Source organism: Mus musculus, chromosome 9 (assembly GCF_000001635.26).
Source record: "Mus musculus strain C57BL/6J chromosome 9, GRCm38.p6 C57BL/6J".
In the NCBI taxonomy this organism is placed as follows: domain Eukaryota; kingdom Metazoa; phylum Chordata; class Mammalia; order Rodentia; family Muridae; genus Mus; species Mus musculus.
In genome coordinates this window covers 8,700,980-8,722,696 of record NC_000075.6, presented here as the reverse complement: position 1 = coordinate 8,722,696, position 21,717 = coordinate 8,700,980, and the positions used below count along the sequence as shown (strand labels likewise).

Sequence of the window (21,717 nt, the reverse complement as noted above, 5' to 3'; positions counted from 1 at the left end):
ACAAAACTTTCAAAAAACATAATTGAAAGCAAAACACGATCAAGAAACAAAAGATTATAAAAAATACTTGAGATATTTTTAAAAGAACCAAGTAGGTATTTTATGTTAAAATATAATTAATGAAGACTGGAGAGATTTCTCAATGGTTAGGAAAACTTGCTGCTCTTGAAGAGGACCCAGGTTCAGTTCCCAACACTGGGTAGTTCACAGAATCCTATAATTCCAGTTTACCGCTTATGACCCCTGGAGCACCCACAAACCAGTGCATATACATATAGAGAAATACACATAAACACTAAATCTTGAAATTTTATTTTAAAATGTATTTACAATGTTATAAATAATATCATATTTTGAAATTCTTCCTCTACAACTAATTAGTAGATTTATATTGTTAGTTTACATTTGGACTTAAGTTATCATTTGACAATGGAAATGCATTCTGGTACAGTGATTTTCCTATACATAGCGTTTTTAAAAATTAAAGAGAAAAATAAACATGAAACCACCTGCAGATCCTTTAATTTATAATGCTATCTTGCCTGCTCTATGCTAGGTGGTGCAAAGCTTGTGGAAATAACTAACCCATATCTGATTTGACTTGATGCCCACTCCACAAGATGAAACCCATACCTGACATTGCTTAGGTAACAAAAACATACAAAAATTAAAAATTAAAGAAGAAATTTAACAAAAACATTAAAAAATTAAAGAAGAAATTTAGAATATATTAAATATATTATTAAACACAAAATAATATTAAGCTAGAATATAGCTTAAAGAGGAATCTAAATATGTCAATAATTCTAATGAATGTAAACAGTTTAAACTTTCCAATTGAAAGGCAGAGATTGCCATTTTTAACAGAAGGAAACAATATGAGAAGACTGTTGTATGGAAAATATAAGGTGTCACCAAGGTTGCCTATGACACACTATGACCTTAGGATGTGCCATTCACTACTGTGTTGTAGAGCATCAAAAGCTTTATAAATATTTAGCAAATGAATTTATGAAGACAAGTTGTTGAATTCAGAGTGCACAATAGAATTTCATCACATTAAGAGAAAAATCTACGTTTGAATAAGTAGAGTAGACTTTAAAGCAGGACTGATGTGTACCAGTCACCCCAGTGAAACACCATGGGTTACTTACAAAGACAGCTGTGAAGATTTCAGTCCATGTCAGCGTGGCTTCTTGGGCATACTCAAGACAGCACCATGACTAAAGAGTTCACTAAACTATCCAAGAAGCAAAGGAAGGGACCATTGTTCCACAGTCCCTAAGGGCTACTAGCAAGCTGTACTTCCAAAAGTTTCCATCAGCTCTCAGTAGTGTCCTGTGAAGATGAAACTTTTAATGTGTGTGGCTTTACAGCCAAGATCTAACCACAGCTAGATGGAAATACAGGAGGCAGAGGGGTTGTTGGCAGGCAGCACCTAATGTTGGCCTCATTCATACAGCAAATATGGTAACCACAGTACTAGCCAGAGTACCAACTCAACACTACACTCAAAATACTACATTCAATTCATGAACATTTTTCCTAAAGAATTAAGTACCAGAAAAAGGTAATAAAAGAAGAGAACTGAAATGTTAGGTACAGGGAATAATGAGGGACTCTAATCCTTTCCCTTGTGATGCTGTTTATAATCCCTGCTGTGTGTTGACAAACATATGTGGCTTCACTCCTCACACACCTTCGAATGCAAGATAAGGCTAACACCTTGTTTACCCTCTGATGACTGATTCTCAGTTCTCCATGTTTTTCCTGAGGAGTTAGTGCTTCTGTTTATAATGGATGACAGGTTTGGTTTTCATTATCAAATATCTGTATGAAGTGAAGTCTTGGTGAGTATTCATAATGTCCTAAAACTTAATGTCTTGTTCTAGAAATGGCCTTTTTCAAACTCATCATCTTCCAGAGCCCCGCTGCACCTTTGTTTTGCTTTTAACAACCACTGTATGTCCAGGAAGAAGCAACTATATGTAGACAAAGATTCTTCTTGATACAGTTGGTGAGTTTGCAGTCCAAAATGGACATGGAAGAATAATACATTCTTGTGGACTAATTTTCCCATTGTATGTGATTAGACAGGCATGAAACACCTATTCGAAAAAAACCCCAATTATTCCTGTAAAGCTTTTATCTATAGAACCCCCAAAAAACAATTCCTATTTTGTATTTCTGATAACACTTTTATTTCAACATTCTTTTGATAAGTGGATAAAGACTGTTTTATTGAGACTGTGTTACCTCCAATGAAGCATTAATTTATTGATCCAAAGATTGCCATCTGGCCTTGGTTTGGGGAGATTCTGAGGACCTTGGGTTAGAGTCTGATTTATGAAGCTCAGCTTTCATGAGGTTGTAATCAGCTGTATATGTGATTCATGAACCGAGAAGAGAGACACATGGAGACAAGGGCTTGTGAAATGTAGCCATAGCTTTCAGGTTACTTTCTTATGCCTGCACTATAGTAATTTTTAGACAATGAAATGCACCTGAATTATCAAGGGAAATAAAATCAATCATGGAAAATAATACTGCAGTTCCATAGTAGATAGGCCACAAGCCTGTTTGGAACACATCCTACACTAGACTGTTAATGTGTATTTTACTAAAATCTTGGTGTTTTGTGACAAGGCAAATGTATCATATCTGAAACAAAACCTGTAGAATAGATAAACTTTTAAATGCAATACCAAAGTAAGTAGCCTAGTTAACAGATTTGAAACCCGAGCTTAAGGAGAACGTTGACAAAATAGGGCTTGAAGAGTCATTTCAAGGATTAATGAAACCTTCTGCCTGGAGCCATGCTGTGCTGGCTATACAGGAAATGACATTCGTGCTTGCAAAAAATGATAGCCCCTTCACTTGTAATCAATTCTCCCTAGAAAAGCATTCTGATTAATTCTAGAATTGGGAAAGAGCCCTTCCCCTCCCTTTCCTTTATCACTCGATTCGTAGAGATTTATTTTTCTGCCTTCTATAATTTCTATAATTGTAACGTATAACTACTATATTAGTTAAATTATAACTACTTCTCTCTATTCTCAGTATCATCCAAGGATTTCTTCCCACAGAACGTATCATCCAACGTTAACTGGTTCCACCACACATTTTATAAGCACGTCTTATCTCCCTGCTTATTCGTTTACTGAGTTACTTGCTCTTACTTTTCTAAGGCAGATGTTTAGCTCAGTAAAAACATCAGTCATTTTTTTTTCTAATATAAACCACTTGCTTTGTTAGAGATAAGGTCTTACTATGTAGTGCTAGAGAGCCTTGAAGTTCCAATCCACTGCCTGTGTCTCTAAATTTCTGAGATTATAAGTATAAATACTGCAATGTCCAGCTCTGATATAAACTTTCTACAGAAAGATCTATTTAATTTTCTTTTTAATTAAGTGTGTATGAGTTTGGAGTTCATGGGAAGGCAGGTGCATATGTGAGTGCAGGTGCCACAGTGTCCATAAGAGGGTGCTAGATCTGCTGCAACTGGAACTGCGACCCAGCCTTTTATCTTCTGCAATAATAGTGTGTGCTCTTTGCCTCTCAGCCAATTGCCAGCCTCCTTGTCCCACTCAGCAATCTGCCCAGCCCCCTTGCCTCAGTATAAACTTATAAAGCTGAAAATTATTGCAATTCCATTTCTTGCATCCCACAAATTTTAATATGTACTATATACAGAGTTCTAAATATTCTCAAATTTTTTCATTGTTTCTTAGTTTTCAGGCATAATCTGGATCTTTTGCCATCATTTTATTGTGGTGTTTTGATGACATAAAAATCTTTATGATCTGTTTTGTTTAGAATATGACTCTTCTGAGCAATCCATTTTTTGTAACTGTTCTGAGTAGACCCGAGACTAGCCAAGTGCATAAGCAGGCTAGTCATTATGGGAGTCAGGGTTTTGTAAGTCATGTCCATTAGACTTTGTTTATTGTTTCATTTCAATATTTTACAGCTCACTTATATTTATCTACTTATAATTTTAAAATAAAATGTTCCCCATATCCTCATGTTTTGAAGGCTTGGTTTCCATCTGGGGGCACTATTTAAGAAATGGAGTCTGACTGCAAGAGTCAAGTCACTAGGAAAGACCTGCTTTGTCCCCTTTATTGTCTCTGGATATTTTTGGTTTCTCTCTGGTTCCTAGCTGGCACAAGAGACTCAGCCTCACTCTGTTATGCCCTACCTGCCAGTATGTACAACCTCACTTTAGGGCTGCAGAGCCAGACAACCACACACTGAAGCAGAAACAAAATTAAACTCCCCTTCTCTCTAATTTTCAGAGGTGCAACATAGTGATGATGGCAAGTCTGACCAACAATCTGCAAATTCCACAAGCAGACACATGCTCAAAGGAAGCAAAGACTCAAGGACAATGAGAGATCACTTGTGTGTGATAATTTCTCTACTATTCTAAACCACAACAGTTTTAAATCAGTAAATTGAATTTGTGCCTTTTATGAATTCCCCTTCATTGTTTAAATGCCTTTGGCCCCAAATCCATTTTATCTCACATTTCCATAACTTTGCCAGTATTTGTTTGGTGAAGATCTGACTAAATGATTATTTTATCATTTTTGAATCTCCCTGTATCCTTTTTTATGTTTTCTAGTTTTAATTTTATTTAATTATTTATTTTATGTGTATGGATGTTTTGACTACATGTGTGTGTAAGTGTCACATGTGTGCCTGGTGCTTTTGAATCTCCTGGCACCAGGGCTACAGTGGCTCTGAGCCACTGTGTGGGCACAAGAAACAGTACCCAGGTTCTATGGAAGAAGAAGTGGTGCTCTGAAACTCGAGCCACCCCTTTATTCCCCTTAACTATGATTTTTGAATGGAGCCTGATTGGTAGAAAATGGGTCACTGGTGGATGTGCCTTTAAAAAGTCTACACTGGTTATTCTCTTCCCTCTTCTTGTCCCAGCTTTCTGGTCACCTCATGGTTGAGCAGGCTTTGCTGGCATGTGCTCCCTTGTACCATGTTCACTCTCATTATAGTCACAGCATTGGAACCAGTTGGGAATTCTAAAACTACCAGGACATACAAGTCTTCTTTCCCTTAGAATGTTTTAGTGGAAAGGCTCTCCTTCATCCATCACACTGGTAAGACTCAAATTTCAAAGCTTGACCTTCTCAAACACTCATGTCCTTCTCACATGTAAAATAAATTCCACTCAATCACAGTAAACACTGGTTTTGTTAAAATTTATTTTGCTTTTTGACTGGCATATATTTATATGTACTTATGACTTCTGATGTGGAATTGATTCATATGTATGACAGTGATCAAGTCAGAGTTGAACATATTCATTACCTTAAATACTTAAAGATTTCTTATCATAAATACTTTCATTATGAGTACCTGAGTAAAGCCTTCATCAGATTCAACTTGGAAACTATTTAACAATCTTTTGTTTATGAATTGGTATCTTTCAAGAGATTTAAAGAATTCTTCATAACCATTGCATCTGGAATCTAGGCTGCTGTATATTGGATTTCCTTGCTCTATCCTTACAACGCTGCATCTCCTTTTTATTTTCAGGTATCAAACGTGGGAAATGCATTTAAAATATGACCTAGAAATCGTGCTCAAGGATTCATACCTCATATCATTTCAACGAAAGTAGGTAATGCCTCTTCTGACAGAAAAGAAATGCAAACTCACATAGAAGTAAATTGCCTTTAACCCAGACTTCAACAAATTCCCACAAATTAACCTACAAGGAAAATAACCATATCACATTAAAAATATTAAAAATATGATGAAAATAAATCAACTAGCCAGGTATGGAAACACATATGTAAAATCCTAGCACTGAGGCCAAGGCAATGAGACTGTGACCATGAAGCCATTTGGAGTCACATAGCAAGACTATAACCTAATAGATAAGTAAATACTAAGACAAGAAATTGTGAGTGAAAACAATGAGTAAAAATAATCAATAGCAGGACCAGCTCTGTAGGCAATGTATATTCATTACATTCATTATATTTAAAGAAGCAGGAAACATGTTTTAATAACAGTAAAAGAAATAGAAAACTCAGATAACCTAGGAAAAAGTTGAAGTGTTAAATAACACTTGGAAGGCAGAACCTTCCAACTATCTCTGTGTTACTACCCCATCTCAGCACCAAGGCAGATCTGTCACTGTTTTCTTAGTAATGCTGTTATATATTATTTAGCTCCAGTCAGGAAGAGCAAGCAGTCAACTGGTCTACCTACTCTTGCTATAAAGAAGCAAAAACTCACATTAATTTCCCAGTGTATTTCTTCAGTTTACTTGTTGGTTCTGTTGTGAGAAAGTATCTTCTGCAAAAGCCCCAAGCTTATTGATCCCCTTATATGTGTATGACCATAATTTTCTGTTTTCTTAATTCGTATGTTCTCTACCCAAAATTTCAATTCCCATGGTTAATTTTGCATTTTAAATTGACTAGGCTGCAAAAGTATAAAAGAGTAAGTTTATTCGGCTTTCCTTTTGCATGTTGAATCAAAACGTATCTGTGACATTATTTGCTTGTCTTTCCAAACTCAACAAAAATGAAATTATTGGTTTTCTTGATATAGAGCAGTATTCCTGCGACAGTCTTGTTTCTTTCTTGCACTGATTCAATACAAAATAACAGTCAGACATCTTAGCCTGCCCTAGGCTTGAAGTGTGCTAGACAAGAACACAAAGGACTTTAATTAAATTGCTGCATTGATGGTAGACTGACTTTTCTTCCAAAGGAATGAGTGGCTCCTTTTCCATTTGTTATAGATCAGAAGACGTTAGTACAGCATTCTCCCATTGAGGTAGAATTAGAAATGTAACAAAAACTAAAAGCATTACAACTATATACAAACAGATTATAAAACTTTTAATGGGACTGGAGAGATAATTCATCAGATAAGAGAATTTGTTTTACAAGCATGAGAACCTGAGTTCAGATCCCAGCAGCTGCATAAATATCTGGGTATGGCTACATGCCTTCTTGTAACTCCAGCACTGTTAGGAGTAAAGACAGGAAGGTTTCTAGGTTATGCTGGATGCCAGCCTAGCTCCCAATTAGCTATGAGAATGAAGTAATAAAGGGGTGAGAGACAGAAAAAGACAGCTGGTGCCTTCCTCTGATCTCCATTTACATGTACAAGCATATATACTCTCACACACACTTAGATTCACCTCAAATATACATACATACATACATACATACATACATGCATACATATACATATACACTCAGAATTAAATTATTCATCTTTATTTTTTTAAGAGGAATGCATGGAAGAGAAATCTAGTAAAAAAATCTAAAATAGTAATTACAAGGAACTTTCTCCTGAAATATAAATGTAAAATAAATTAATTCAACAAATTATTTTATCTTATCAAATGTCATTTGAATATCAGATATTATGCTAAATGCAGAGCTTACTGGGGTAAATCAAATACTGCCCTTTCCCTCCTGATGGAGACAAAACAAATTTCCTTTACTGGGATAGAGTTTTGATACTTCCCTGGGTCACACTAACAAAAATGAAAAACAAAGCATGACTACTTCTTAAAAGAGAAACCATGAATCATTATGTAAGGATGGTAATGTCTTTAAAATAAAGGGGCTTTACATGTCTATAGTATGAAGCACTACTAAAAACAAATAACATGACTCATTGGAAGAAATACTGGCCAGTAAGGAATGGTGATAGGATCACACATAGCACCAGGAGGAAAAAGAAAGACTTGATTAACTTTGCATGTAACTCATATGGCTGTCTCTAAGGAGACATTCATTCTAGATTCATGCTCTCCATTATCTTTGGCTATTTTGATACTGAAATTGAATAGTCATGATGAAGGTGAGGGGTGGTGGTGTATCCTGTTTCCCTTTACAGCAAATCACATGTGCATGAGTACCTTGGATGAAAATTACAACTGTAGGTATTAATAGCTACAAGTGTAGATATTGTTACACTGAAGAATGAACTGGGGTTCAGAGTGCTCATACAATATGCTGACAAGCCAGAATGTGGCCTGGTTATCCTTAGAAATGAAGTCAGGAATGTTCAATTCAAAACAAAATCTATTTTCATTCCAGTGCATTTGCCTAAAAAATAACCAGAGAAACAAAATCAATCATTCATATGCCCATGTAACACTGGAGTTTCTGGCCATAGGACTTTCATTCTTAAAGGAAAAGGCAGAAAGAGAGTGATGGTTACATCAAACAAAGGGATGAATGAGAGAATGCAAGACATCATGATTGCTGCACTGGGAGACTGCAGGGAGCAGGGTTTTGTGCCTTTAACAACAGCACAGCACTAGCATGTTCTTCAGAGGAGTGTCCTCATTCAGCTCAGGATACTATATTCATTTCCATTGGTATATAGCCTCCTGCATTCCCAGAGCCTGGTAGTTTCTGCAGAATCCTAGCAGCAGTCATAATTCATCCTGACTCATTTCTGGGAAGGCTACTAATGGCCTTAGTTTTGATTCTTTCTGTAGATACAAACCTTGACTAAAACCCTAAGCTGTTTTTACAGTATAAGAGATTTCCCCAACCTCTGCTGCCTTCCCTTTGAGGACCAACTTGACCAGGCAACTAGGAATCCAGGCTAGTGAAGCCCAGGTCAAGGTGTTTTGTTCAACTGGAATCTACCACAAAATAATGTGCAGCCTAAGATGAGATTCTAAAGGAATTAGGAGATGGAATTGCAGATGTGCTTTTTGAAATGTGGCTATGAAGAGCATTTTTGGAGCCCCAAGTATTAAAATAAATTTATGTATGCACTCCACCTTCTCATAGTGGTGGCAGATACTAACCTGTGTGAATGATGGGTGAAGGTGATACTCACTTTTACACACACACACTCACACACACACTTTCATCACTCTCATCCCTACAATCGGGCATCCCCATGCCAGTATTCTATTTTATTTGTCTATACTTATTTAGGTATATTTGGCAAATAAACGATCCAGGTATTCAAGATATATAATTATTTAGTACTCATGGTGAGAAAATCACAAAAGTTAAGTTAATTAACCCATCCATTCCCTCGTCAGATTGTTATCAGTCTCTGTCTCTGTGTGTGTCTCTCTCTCTTTCTGTCTTTGTGTATGAGATAGAGAGAAGTAAATTAGATATGTTTTGGTTTTTGTTGTTGTTGTTTGTTTGTTTGTTTTTATCAAATTCCACAGTCTCTGAGTGAAGTCAAGCAACACAAGATGAAGAATAGGTAACTCACAGAACTGTACAGTGGGAAATGGAACAAGAGACCCAGTCAATAGAGAATCTGTATTTTGGGTCACACATAGAATTATATTTAAATCAAGATTCAACTATTTATTACTTATTGGACAGTTGGCAAGTTCCTTGACTATTCTGTGTTTGGGTTGAAAAGAGAAAATTGTTTTGAAAGAATTACCTAAAGACCAAGATAGGCATCATCTGTCTTCTTGTTTAGTTTTGTGTTAATGCAGAGCAAATACCTGAAATAGACAATGTATAAGAATTAAAGTCCATCTGGACTCCCAGGTTGAAGAGCTTTGTCCCACTATCAGTTGTTATCATTGCTCTTGGGGTTCTTACTGTGTAGTGGGGTTAATGGTAAGGAGTTTCTGTCCTTCTGGCATGGCCATGGACATCTTGAAACCAGAGATAGGATTACCTTGATGAGACCCTCACAAGTTACTTTTTCACACAAAGAGAGATGACAGAAAAGAAAACTAGACACTCTACTGAGGTCACAGCCATTGACTTCCTCCTGCACCCCAACTTCCTACAGCTACATATGATGGTATGCCAGCTCATGTTGTCTTGGGAGATGCTAGAGTATGCAGTCAGTGGAAGGTTAATTGATGATGGAACTCCATCTCTACAACTTTTAGGGGTAATGATGCAGTCTTAGGTGGGATTTTTCAGTGATGCAGCTGTCTGGTGAGCCCCTTCACTCCTCTAAGCATGCTTCTTTGTAAGCAAACTCCCATTTAGCATAAGCAGCTTTCATGACATTGCTGGTGGACTATCTCCTTTTCTAGTGTCTCTTACATTTTTCTTATTATTGTGGGTTACACAGACAAAAACCTGTGCTGTTTTCCTCTAAAAGTGCATCTCAAAGTGAGAATAACACTTGGCTCTTCCATCAAACTGTGTCAATGTGGACACAACTTTGAGTATTGATCCCAATGAAATCAGAGAAGTATGTTCTCACTTCCTATTAAGAGAGATTTATTTGTCTTATAAACATCAATGGTCCATCATTATAGTTGCTTCATTGTTCATCTTTAAAAATAAATTTTTATTCTTGAGGGTTTTATACATATGAACAATGAAATAGTATCATATCTGCTCTCATTTCTTCATTCAACCCCCAACATGTCCTCCTCCCAACTTTGTTTATTTCTTTCTCTCTCTCACACGGCAGCTCTTATCACTTGAACAAGGCCTGTACAAGATCAAGCCAGAGAGAGTTCTGGGATAAATAGTGCAGGTGCTCTCCAAGGTCCATCCCTTAATGAGGAGCTTTTAGTAGGTCATAGCTACTCTTGGAGTTAACCTTATTCTTTTCTTAGGTGTATCCACTGGTAGGGTTCTAGTGCATGCATCCATTCTTTGTACAAATGGGCAGTACTAATCAGTATTAGTGACTAAGTTTTAAAAACAACATTCTTATAAACATCCCCTGCCAAAGGAAGAAGTCTTCAATCACAGACAATGATGGGCCCTGAGTGCAGAGAAAAAGAAGCAAGCCTTCTTGAGAAGACTGCCATGGTGGTGAGGCTGGCAGACAGCAGGGGCCAGATTTGTCTAGAGCAGTCTGGCAAGAGAAAACTGTGGAAAGAATCCAGACAGGTATGAGGGTGACAAACTGTGGAAAGAATCCAGACAGGTATGAGGGTGACAGAGGAAACCATTTTTTAAAAGCATCTGCATTAAGGTGAGGGACACTGTAAAAGTCTAGATGGCTTGAAAAAGGTTGATTAGGATTGACAAGGATGGTGGCAAAGGGTCTTAGTCCAGTTGGGATGCTACAATAAAATGCAAAAACAACAGAAATCCACTTCTCACATTTCTGGAGTCTGAGAGTATAAGATGCAGGTCGATTAATCATCTGGTGAAGGCTGACTAGATGGTTCGTGGATATAACTCATAGTGACTTCTTTTATCATACTGATCCCATTTGTAAAGGCAATGCTTTTGTGACTTAACTACTCCCCAAAGGCTCTGCCGTGTAGAGTGTGCCTACTCCTAGCATCACTGTAGGAGCTATGATGTCAGCATATTGAAGGCACACGCATCCCATGCATGTCATTCATGGCATGCAAGGTACTTCATGAGGTGGTGATTGCAGGACTGGGTATCTGCCTTCTTGTGTGCTTACACCTCCTGTCTCAAATGTGACTTAAAAGTTGCTAGGCCCAACAGGTACATCCAAGGATTGCAAGATTTCCAGGCCCTGTGTGGACTGCTTCCAAAACCAAGCAGAATGTTTCAGGCTTGCCAAGGGATGAACTGGTCTGTCCCAAGGGAGGGGAGAATAATCCTTTATTCTCTCACCATGAAATGAAAGCATATCCAAGGCCATGAAGACCTGTTTTCTAGGATACCATGACCCTTCACATTCCAGTGTCAGCTGAGAAAGTGAGCAGATCTGATGCTTAGCTTTATCATAAATTGTAAAGTAGGTTTGCATTCAGATTTTGAGAAAAAGACCATGTATTGAACATTTATTTATTTTTAAAATTGTCTTCTTATTTAAGATTCAACTAATGCAAATATTTACTGAGAGAAACTATTCCAAATGACGAAATTTTAGGAACAGTGCCACTTTGTGAAACAAGTTAGTATGTTCTTTGGTGACTTGTCAAAAAATGTAGATTCAGATTTATTACCTTTCTCAAAATCCATTTTAATGTCAAACTATAGCTAAAGATGCCTAGGACATTCTAGAAGATGTACTATGTTTTAGATCATGACCTTGCTGTAGTCAAATGTAAATTTGGTCTCCACTTACATTGAGATGAATTTCACTGTAGTGTCCTGAACAGCATAGGAAATCAGCAAAGCAAAAGCAGTTAATATCAGCAAATCGCTGCTTTTTTATCAGTGTTGACACAGGACAAAAATGTGAACAGAGGCCACACCCAGCATGAACCAGCCACTCGAGCCTCTGCACTCTGCACCATCTGAACAGTCTCTTATATTAATGTAAATAAAGAAATCCCTCTTTCTGAAAGTATCCCATAGAGGGAAAATGTCATGATCTTGCTTTATTTGTTGATTTAAAAAACCACCATTCAATATTAATGAAGTGAAGTTGTCACAGACACAGTAAGCTACAGTGAAATATTTCTGATGCTGAAGAATCTTATCCTCATGATGCTAGGATGAGACTTTGACCTCTGTGATCTCAGTGCTTTACCTGCTGTGGGTTAAAACATCCCCCACAAGTCCATGTGTCCTGTACCCTAGGGAGGTTGTGGAGTATCAAAGGGTAAGTAGGTCACCTGGAAGTGAGACTCGGGGCTTGTAACCTGGCCAAACTTCCTGCCCCAACTCTGATCCCTGGTTGACAAAGATGTGAGAAGCTGACTTACAGTCCCTCTGCCATGAACCCCACTGTAATGAAGCACCTTCAAATTGGAGCCAATATGAACTTCTCTCCCTCTATTAGTTGAAGAGACACCATGACCAAGGCAACTTATAAAAGAGAACATTTAATTTGGGGCTTACTTACAGTTTCAGAGGTGAGTCCATGAAAATTACTGTGGGAAGCAGACAGGTCTGGTGCTGGAGCAGGAGCTGAGATCTTACATGCTGAGAGAACATGAGAACAGAGAAGCAGAGAGAAATGGAGAGACAGACATGGAGAGACAGAGACAGAGGTAACTGGTACTGACAGGGGGTTTTGAAACCTCAAAGCCCACTTCCAGTGACACACTTCCTCCATTGAAGCCACACCTCCTAATTCTTTCTATACAGGTCCACCAACTGGGAGGCAAATATTCAAATATGTGAGCCTATGGGGGCCATTTCCATTCAAAGCACTGTACCGGCTAGTTTTGTGTCAACTTGACACAGATGGAGTTATCACAGAAAAAGGAACTTCAGTTGAGGAAACGCCTCCATGAGATCTAACTGTAAGGTATTTTCTCAATTAGTGATCAAGGGGGAAGGGCCCCTTGTGGGTGGTGACATCTCTGGGCTGGTAGTCTTGGGTTTTATAAGAAAGCAAGCTTAGCAAGCCAGGGGAAGCAAGCCAGTAAGGAACATCCCTCCATAGCTTCTGCATCAGGTCCTGCTTCCTGACCTGCTTGAGTTCCAGTCCTGACTTCCTTGGTGATGAACAGCAGTATGGAAGTGTAAGCCGAATAAACCCTTACCTCCCCAACTTGCTTCTTGGTTATGATGTTTGTGCAGGAATAGAAACCCTGACTAAGACAAATTGGTACCAGCATAGTGAGGTATTCCTGTGAAAACCTGACTAGGTTTTGGGGAGGACTGCGGAAGGATTTTGGAACTTTGGGCTTGAAGATCCATTTGTTGTTAAGAGCTCCGTGGGATGTTGTGTAGGAGCTTGGAAGATAATGTTGAGAACAGTGCAGAAGATGGAGGTCTGGCTTGTGAAATTTCAGAGTGAAAATTAAAGACTCTTTTCAGGGCCATTGCTATTTTGATTGGGAAGATTCTGTGGTTCTGGTTAGCTGGGGCTGAAGAATCAGCTGTGATTAACAAGATACCAGTTTTCACATAAAGTGAAACTTTTGCATTACTGGGACTAGTGATGGTGGTTAGCTGGAGCTAAGAAATTAGCAGTGATTAAGAAGAGACCAGCATCGTTGAGATGACATCTTCTGGGAAGTGTTTTCTGAAAGCACAAAGAGGCTGTGTTCCAGAGATAGCCAAGGTTGTACTCCTGCTGCAGGAAGTCAGGACTGGAACTTAAGCAGGTCAGGAAGCAGGAGCTGATGCAGAAGCCATGGAGGGATGTTCCTTACTGGCTTGCTTCCCCTGGCTTGCTAAGCTTGCTGCAGCAGGACTTGGTAATGTGTAAGGGTCACCCAGGTGGCACTGGTTTTGAAGGCATGAAGGGGTCACACAGAGCAGCTGAGACTCAGCATTGTGAGAGGCCATGGAAAGCCATTGGTGAAGATTCAGCCTCAGTTGCAATTGACGGCCCAGGACTGAAAGGGTTATGCAGTGTTTTGGAGATGCCAGTACCATGAGATGACCACCAAGAGCAGCAGTAGCAGTGGAGTACTGGCATCTGGAGCCTAGAGGATGATGCGTGTGCTACAAAGGGCATGGATGGAGAAGTGACCCAAGCCCTTGGAGGAGCCCAGAAGATTGTGAGTTGGATCCCAGACATTGGATGGTTAGAGATTGATTTTTGCTTTTGATTGTGACTGTACCCTGACATTTTCCCTCTTGAAGGAAGAAACTATTTTAGTGGATACCACAGTTAAGAGACTTTTAATTGTAAAAAGACTTTGGATTTTTAAAGATATTGGACATTTTAATGGGGTTGACTTTTAATATGTAAAGACTGTGGGACTTTTAAAGTTGTTTAGATCTTGGGGATGAATAAGAAATTAAGGGTTGAGGCTTACTAGTGATGTGTTTGTGTGTCAAGTTGACAAGGGGTCAATTGTACTGGCTAGTTTTGTGTCAACTTGACACAGATGGAGTCATCACAGAAAAAGGAACTTCAGTTGAAGAAATGCCTCCATGAGATCCAACTGTAAGGCATTTTCTCAATTAGTGATCAAGGGGGAAAGGCCCCTTGTGGGTGGGACCATCTCTGGGCTGGTAATCTTGGTTCTATAAGAGAGCAGGCTGAGCAAGCCAGGGAAGCAAGCGAGTAAAGAACATCCCTCCATGGCTTCTGCATCAGCTCCTGCTTCCTGACCTGCTTGAGTTCCAGTCCTGACTTCCTTGGTGATGAACAGCAGTATGGAAGTGTAAGCCGAATAAACCCTTTCCTCCCCAACTTGTTTCTTGGTCATGAGGTCCTGACTGAGACAATCACCAAATTAGGTTTTAGGTCACAGAAAGGAGAAAAGTAGCTAACGAGTTGGTGGGCTGCTGTGATTTTCTACATGGGTTATTGTTACAATTGGAGTTGAAGGAGGTCAAGGATGGATCTAGGAAAAGGAAACATGAAAGCTAAGAGAAAATTAGCTGGATATGCTTAAGCAAATCCCAGAGGTCTCATGGCACCAGTTAGTTCTGATAAATGGCACAACTTTCCAGAGTCATCCTGCATCAGCGTGAAAATTGAACAGGGTATCAACATGTGCTAAGAATCAGGTCAAGAATGCTTCCATTTGAATGGTATGTATTTCTTCCCATTAACATCATAAAGAGCTCTATATTACTGTAATGTAGGCAGGTGCAGGTGTGGGCCTTGGCTCTCTCATGCTTTTTCTTCCTGCCACAGCCATTGGTTCAGTGCCTCTTCATCCAGGAATGGAGCCTATCCTTGCTGTCATAGCCATTGTTTTGGTGCCCCTTCATCTAGGAGTGGGGCCTGGTATGGCTTCCTCTTATCCACTTTGTCATGTTGACCAGGCTTGGTCTTTATACAGGCCAACACACTGCTGAGATTTTAATGGAACAGCATATTTGTATTTTAATTCATCCACTTTCTTAAAATTTAATACTATGTGTTTTCTTTTATAGCAGTAAGCATGTATTATCATCCATTCAATATTTTTAAACATCAGTGTATTCCAGATATCATTGATTTAGACTAAAAACAATGGGCATAGAAGCTACACAAACAGGAAGCACAAACAAACTGAGGGAGTCTGGGCACAAACCCAGTAATTTCTGTGTGATGTGTAAGCGTTACGACAGACTCCCAGAGGTGATCAAGAAACCGTCTGTCTGGGTCACCCACAGAAAGCTTTAGTGCAAAGAACAAGTGAGTAGCACGTTTTGAATACTTAGGAAGCATGACGACAATTTGAGATGTATTACCACACAGCTGTGGGAGATCCAGACCATTGGATGTCTAATGTGCTGTAAGGGCTACGCTTTTTTTCACTAATATGCTTTTATGAGCTTAAAAGTCATTTCAAATTCATCCACATGGGCATATGCTCTTATCAAACAAGTCAGGGATTGTCTACAGCCCTTGTGACTAGGGTCAAGGGTTTGCATTGCTCTTCTCCTGAGGGAAGGGTCCTTCCCCAGCTTGCTCACTGAATGAGTTCTCAGAACCCTGGTGATCCATTCACTAAAGCCCATCTTAATAAAAATGAAGAACTGTAGTTTATTCAAATTTCTTAATTTCCCTATCAATTTCTCCACCTACATAATGTATATGACCGTTATTTCTTAAATAGCACACTCAACAAGTAACCTATATTTCATCAGGATCTCTCCACAATAAAACAGCCCACAAAACACAAGCCAGGCCCAGTGCAGAATCTCTGAAGACAAAGGAGTGACCAGTGAAGGGATGGGACCCATTGACCATCTTTTCCTCTGTCCTCCCCTCCTTTCCTTCCTTCCATTCAACTGACTCTGCTCAGACTTTTGGAACATGTGCATCTTTCTAAGTTTCCAGCCATCATCTTAACCAAGGCCACCGTCACTCTTCCATTTCCAGATAGCTTCCTGACTGGTCCTCCAGCATTCCCCATGGACCCATAAGGCACTGCACAGAGAGAAGTGTGTAGCGGCTTGCTGCTGTGAGTTCCCTTCCCTCTGTCATAGCTGCCCATCTCTGTGGGCCCTCTTCATCCCTCTCCCTGCCCCCACCTTTGTCTTTATAGAAGACCACTCAATGATTTTTTTTGTTTGTTTGTTTATTTTGTACATGAAAGCTTGCTTTAGTATCTGCCTATGGTGCTTCCAAGCTGACAAAGGGAAACATTCTATAGCATTTGAAATGTAAATGAAGAAATACCTAATAAAAAATTGGAAAAAGTTAAAAAAAAAAAACAGTCTAAGGACTTGCTTTCCTTTCTTCTTCCCCTCCCCACCCTCATTCCCCTCCTCTTCTCTACTTTCCCTTCCCTTACTTCTTTCTTTTCCCATCTCCTTTCCTCCCACCCTGTTCTGTCCTGACTTCTCCACCACTGCTCTTTCGAAGTCTCTCTTTCTGTGGTCCAAGCTGACCTAGAGCTCAGTATGAGCTCAGCTGACCTTTAACTCTTGATTCAGTCTTTTAAGGGATGAGATACCATGCATGTATCACCACACCCTCCAAGTCCTGGTTTCTTTAGTACATTTTTTTTTCCTGTAATTTGTATCCAGCTCTCTAATTCATTGCTTCAAGAAATGAGGTTTAAAAAAAAAAAAAAGAAAAAGAAAAGAAAAGAAAAGAAGAGAAAAGAAAAGAAAAGAAAAGAACAGAGGTTTCTGTCCCACATCAACCCTATCAAATTATATGTCCCAAGGCTCTTCCCTTTCCCGGGAGAATATACATTTAAGAATAAATTCTACTCTCATATTCCTATCCAAAATCAGTTTTTAAATCATCTGACAACTAGGAAAACAAAACAAAGCTTTCAGACTATGTTTCTGTGTGGTCTCTCTGTGTGCACAACTGTATCTCTCCCTTCCACCCTTCCTTCAGTTCATTCTTAATAGGTTATAAATGACCCATGAGGGAGCCATACGGCCTATTCCCAAATACAGCCCACCCCAGATTAATCTTTGTGTGGTCTTAATAAGGTTTTAGATCACTGCCCTTACCCTCTTGGCCTTGTGATTTAAAAGGAAGTGGTGTTTGGGAGCTTAATGGAAATATCTATAAATGAGAGTCCCATTGTGCCAAACACTTTATATGTGAGCTAAAATTACACCCCTGTCTTAATTAAAAAAAAACACACACTCTCAATTTTAAGTAGAAATAATTGTGTTTTGCCTCTTCAATTCCATTTCTTTGTTTGAAATTTGCAGATGATATCACCTGTGTATGTAATGTGCAGTGTGATGATATGAAGCACAAATGCAAAAGACAAACAACCCCTAGTCCACCTTGCCTACATTCAGCACAGTATTCACGGAAGGTCCATGCCATACCATCTAGATCATGTTTTGTTTATAGTTCAGGTCTCTGATTTCCTATGAGCCAAGGATAATTTTGATCTTCTGATCTTCCTGCCTCTACTCCTTTAGTGTTGGGGAGTGAATCCAGTGCCTTATGAGTTCTGGGCAAGCATTCCACCACCTGAACTAAGCTCCAGCCCCACACCAGGCATTCTTACACGTGTTCTGCATTACACTGCCTTACCTGACACTGCCCTTCCCAAAATGGGTATCATGGAAGTAGGTTTCTTAAGGCTTTATTTGTTCAGCCAAACATGTCCATGGTTCAATACATGGAGAAAGCATGCATTAATGTGAAATGGATAAAAAAGTTAAAAATATTTTGACGTCAGAAATTTTCAGCATCTTTAAAGGGGGGGAGGTGTAGTGTCCAAAGCATTTATGAGTAGATTCTGTAAAAGTGTATGGGGTTAATTATTCTCCAGAAAACCTTTGTCCTCGTCATGCCTGGGGATGGGCTCACAGCCTAGGGCTGATAGGGAGAGCAAACCGAGAGGTCCTTCCCTGTTACCCTACATGGAGTGTTCTGCTGTCAGAGACCTCTACACAGGAAATGATTTGATTTTCAAGTGCCAGCTGCTTCTATGGTCACATTAGAGTGTTTAACTCTCGGGCCCTGCTTTACTTTCAGACATTACCAGATCCAGAGTATGAGACGCAGACTATTATTTTTACTCCCCCTCCTCAAGCTTCAGTTGTAACTCATCAAAAACAGAGCTCATGGTGACTGAGAACAATCAGGTCACAGCTTGAATTCTTTTTGCAAGGAAAAGATTGGATTATATCCCTGGTGTCTCCTCTGGTAACACTAACACTTCCAAGCTCTTGTTAAGGAAAGTGTTCCTGTTTGTGTGACACACCACCATACCCTGAGCCCACATGGCCCTTCTGTTTGCAGGCCTCCTGAGTGGTTGCTTATCTTTTAATCTATTGCATATTGTCACACAGTGTTCATCAAGCCAGACTCTGTCACTTGCATGCAGAGGCCTCCTGGTATGTTCTGTGGGCTAAGCAGAACTTAGAATGACATAGCTGGAGAGTTGGAGACAGGGAAATCATCTTTCATATTGCTCTCTGATATTTGGCTTTCATTCCCACATTAATGGGTATAGTAAACGTAGGCAGAGAAAACAGCCTGAATCAAATTTAAAACATTTCAGTGCTTGGTTGATGCCATTAATCCAGAGATCAAGGATTTTGGAGAGTTACTCTCGCTGGTGGTTTTCTTACAGTCTTGAGACTCAGTACAACAGTTGTACATAATTCAATAATTTTACTTTTCCTAACTCCAAAGTCAGTTCCATAAGATTAACCAACCACAAAGGGCTCTGTGGGATCATAAAGGGAACCATTCTCTTAGTGTAGAATATTTGTTGCTGCATAATTTTTAAAAGTTTCTGTTAACTTTCTTCCTGGACCACTGTAGTTTTGCTTCACTGGTTATATTTCTGTTTTTATCATTCACTTACTCCTATTAAGGATCTGGGGCCAAGACCTCTGTATAAGAACATAGGTGTATCAAGACACACCAGGCTTATTTCTCCACATATATTGCTCATTCTTTACATGCTCCCCTAAACTGAAGCATGTGGCCATTCTACATAAAACCATCGACCTTCTTTCTCTGTCCCCTTTGTGGGCACATGTAAAGAGAACTGTTTGTGAGGGTGCAACAGGGAGCAAAGGAAAGTGTTTATAAAACTGTGCAGACATGAGACAAATTTAAGAAAGTGTTCAAGAGGCTGGAGGGTTAAGAACCCTTGCTGCTCTTGCTGAGAACAAAGACACAGTTCCCAGTACCCACCAGGTGGTGCACAACTTGCTTTAACTCCAGTTCTAGGGAAATCTAATGTCCTCTTCTGGCCTCTGCCAGTCATACGAGCACACATGATACACATACATACATGCAGATGTATATATATATATATATATATTTAAATAAATACTTTTAAAAAGAAAATATTCCTAGTAAATAAACACTAGATGAATAGCCATGTTCAGAATTAGAGCATGGCAGAAAAATCCTGTCTTTGCCTTTGCCACACCTTGCCTTATGGCTTGGGTACCCAGGGTTCTTCAATGACCTCTTTGCCAAGGGAAACATTGACAGCCCTGGCCTGCAAAGACACGGGCATTCTAGCTGATTACATTTCCTAGAATATTCTTTGTGCCCAAAGGTAAATCTTATAACCCATAGAAAATCTTGCAAGTCTACATAATAATAACAATGAGATGAAATAAAGTTTCACTTGCAAGCTCTAATATCACAGTGAGGCTGAGTATATTCTCTAAAGAACAAAAATATGACAGCTCTTGGCAGGCTTGCCTCTTAGTACTGGAGATTCAAGACATGTGAGACTTTCATTTACCCGTCAATACTGTTCAAAGAAGTTCACAGGTGGGAGAAATTGGGCTTTCTTGCTGGAAATCTATTTGCATTCCTCACTATGGTGTATCTCCTTCAGTTATAATCTGCCTTATCTATATAATATAATATATATATATATAATCTGCCTTATCTATCAGCTAGAAAGTAAATCCCACTCTCAGTCATGCTCTGGGCTGCCGTCTTATGCATAGATATGTAACTAGCAAGCACATTAATTAGCCATTTATCTTCTGTTTTAAGCTAACTGTGGAGGGGCAGGAAGCATGTCATATCCCTCTCAGCCCTCAGTGCCTAGCACACAGCTGGGCACTTGATAAGAGCTCAGAGGATATTACTAAGATGCAAATGAATTGAAGGTGGCCTTGCTGGGCATGGAGACAGGTAAGAAAGGTATTAATTTTCCTTTGCTTTCCATTTCTTTCTATCCTTTGAAGAAAATTCACTCCAGTGTGTTTAGAAACATTGGTCTTCATTTTCCCATCTGCAGTTAGAGCCCGGTTAACTCTAGCCGAGACAAGCAAACAGCCACACACCTGACCCTCTTTACAGCTCACTCAAGAAAACCAGGCCTCCATCCTGGTCATCACATTGTGAAGGAGCCATTCTGGGCTCATACCAGTCACCAACAACTCTTTGTCCCTGTCAAACAGAAAAATAGATACATGGCCTATAGCTGTCATGAATTGCGGTGCCCATGCTACAAAGGACAAGCCGTTCCTTCTTTACAGTCAATCAAGCTAGTTATGGAAAAGCCATTAGGTCATCTCTGCTGCTCTTTCTTCTGCCTGCGTCAACCCCCTAACTTACCCCTGCAGGAAGTTGTCCAAGCCTAAGTAGTTATTTTTCTAAGTTAATGATGGCAGAGCAGAAACACTGCACTGATGGGAGACAGTGACATCCACGAGCAGATCTTCAGTATCTTGCCATCAATATCTTCCCTTTACACCTGTAACAGCTACTTAAAGCCAGCTCCTGTTCACTTTATTCATCAGCTCTTTCTAAAGCATCCACTGGGAAGATGAAGCTGCATCTATAGGCACTTCAAGGAAAGGGGAAACGCAAGCATTGACTGTGTCTCATTCCTGTTTTCTATGTGCATAGAAGCTGAGGGTTGTGGTAAAAGGGCCAACACTTTTCTAGTAACTCACTTTCTAGTGAGTTTTCAAGAGAAAAAAAAAAACAAAAACAAAACTCTGCCCGATCTGCAACAAAGCCTGATTGCCTGCAGGAAAATGTTCATATTGATGTCCTAAATTTCTTGCAAAG

The 21,717-nt window shown here is 39.4% G+C and overlaps 1 long non-coding RNA gene across 1 annotated transcript in view; it reads left to right on the top strand.

Annotated features, from left to right (window-relative positions):
- The window catches only part of Gm32014 (predicted gene, 32014), a 96,911-nt gene that overhangs the window by 18,292 nt on the left and 56,902 nt on the right, over positions 1-21,717 (top strand). The window contains exons 2-3 of the long non-coding RNA NR_110513.1: positions 1,893-2,017; positions 5,560-5,640. This is a non-coding gene — a long non-coding RNA (predicted gene, 32014). The remainder of the gene's footprint in view (positions 1-1,892; positions 2,018-5,559; positions 5,641-21,717) is intronic.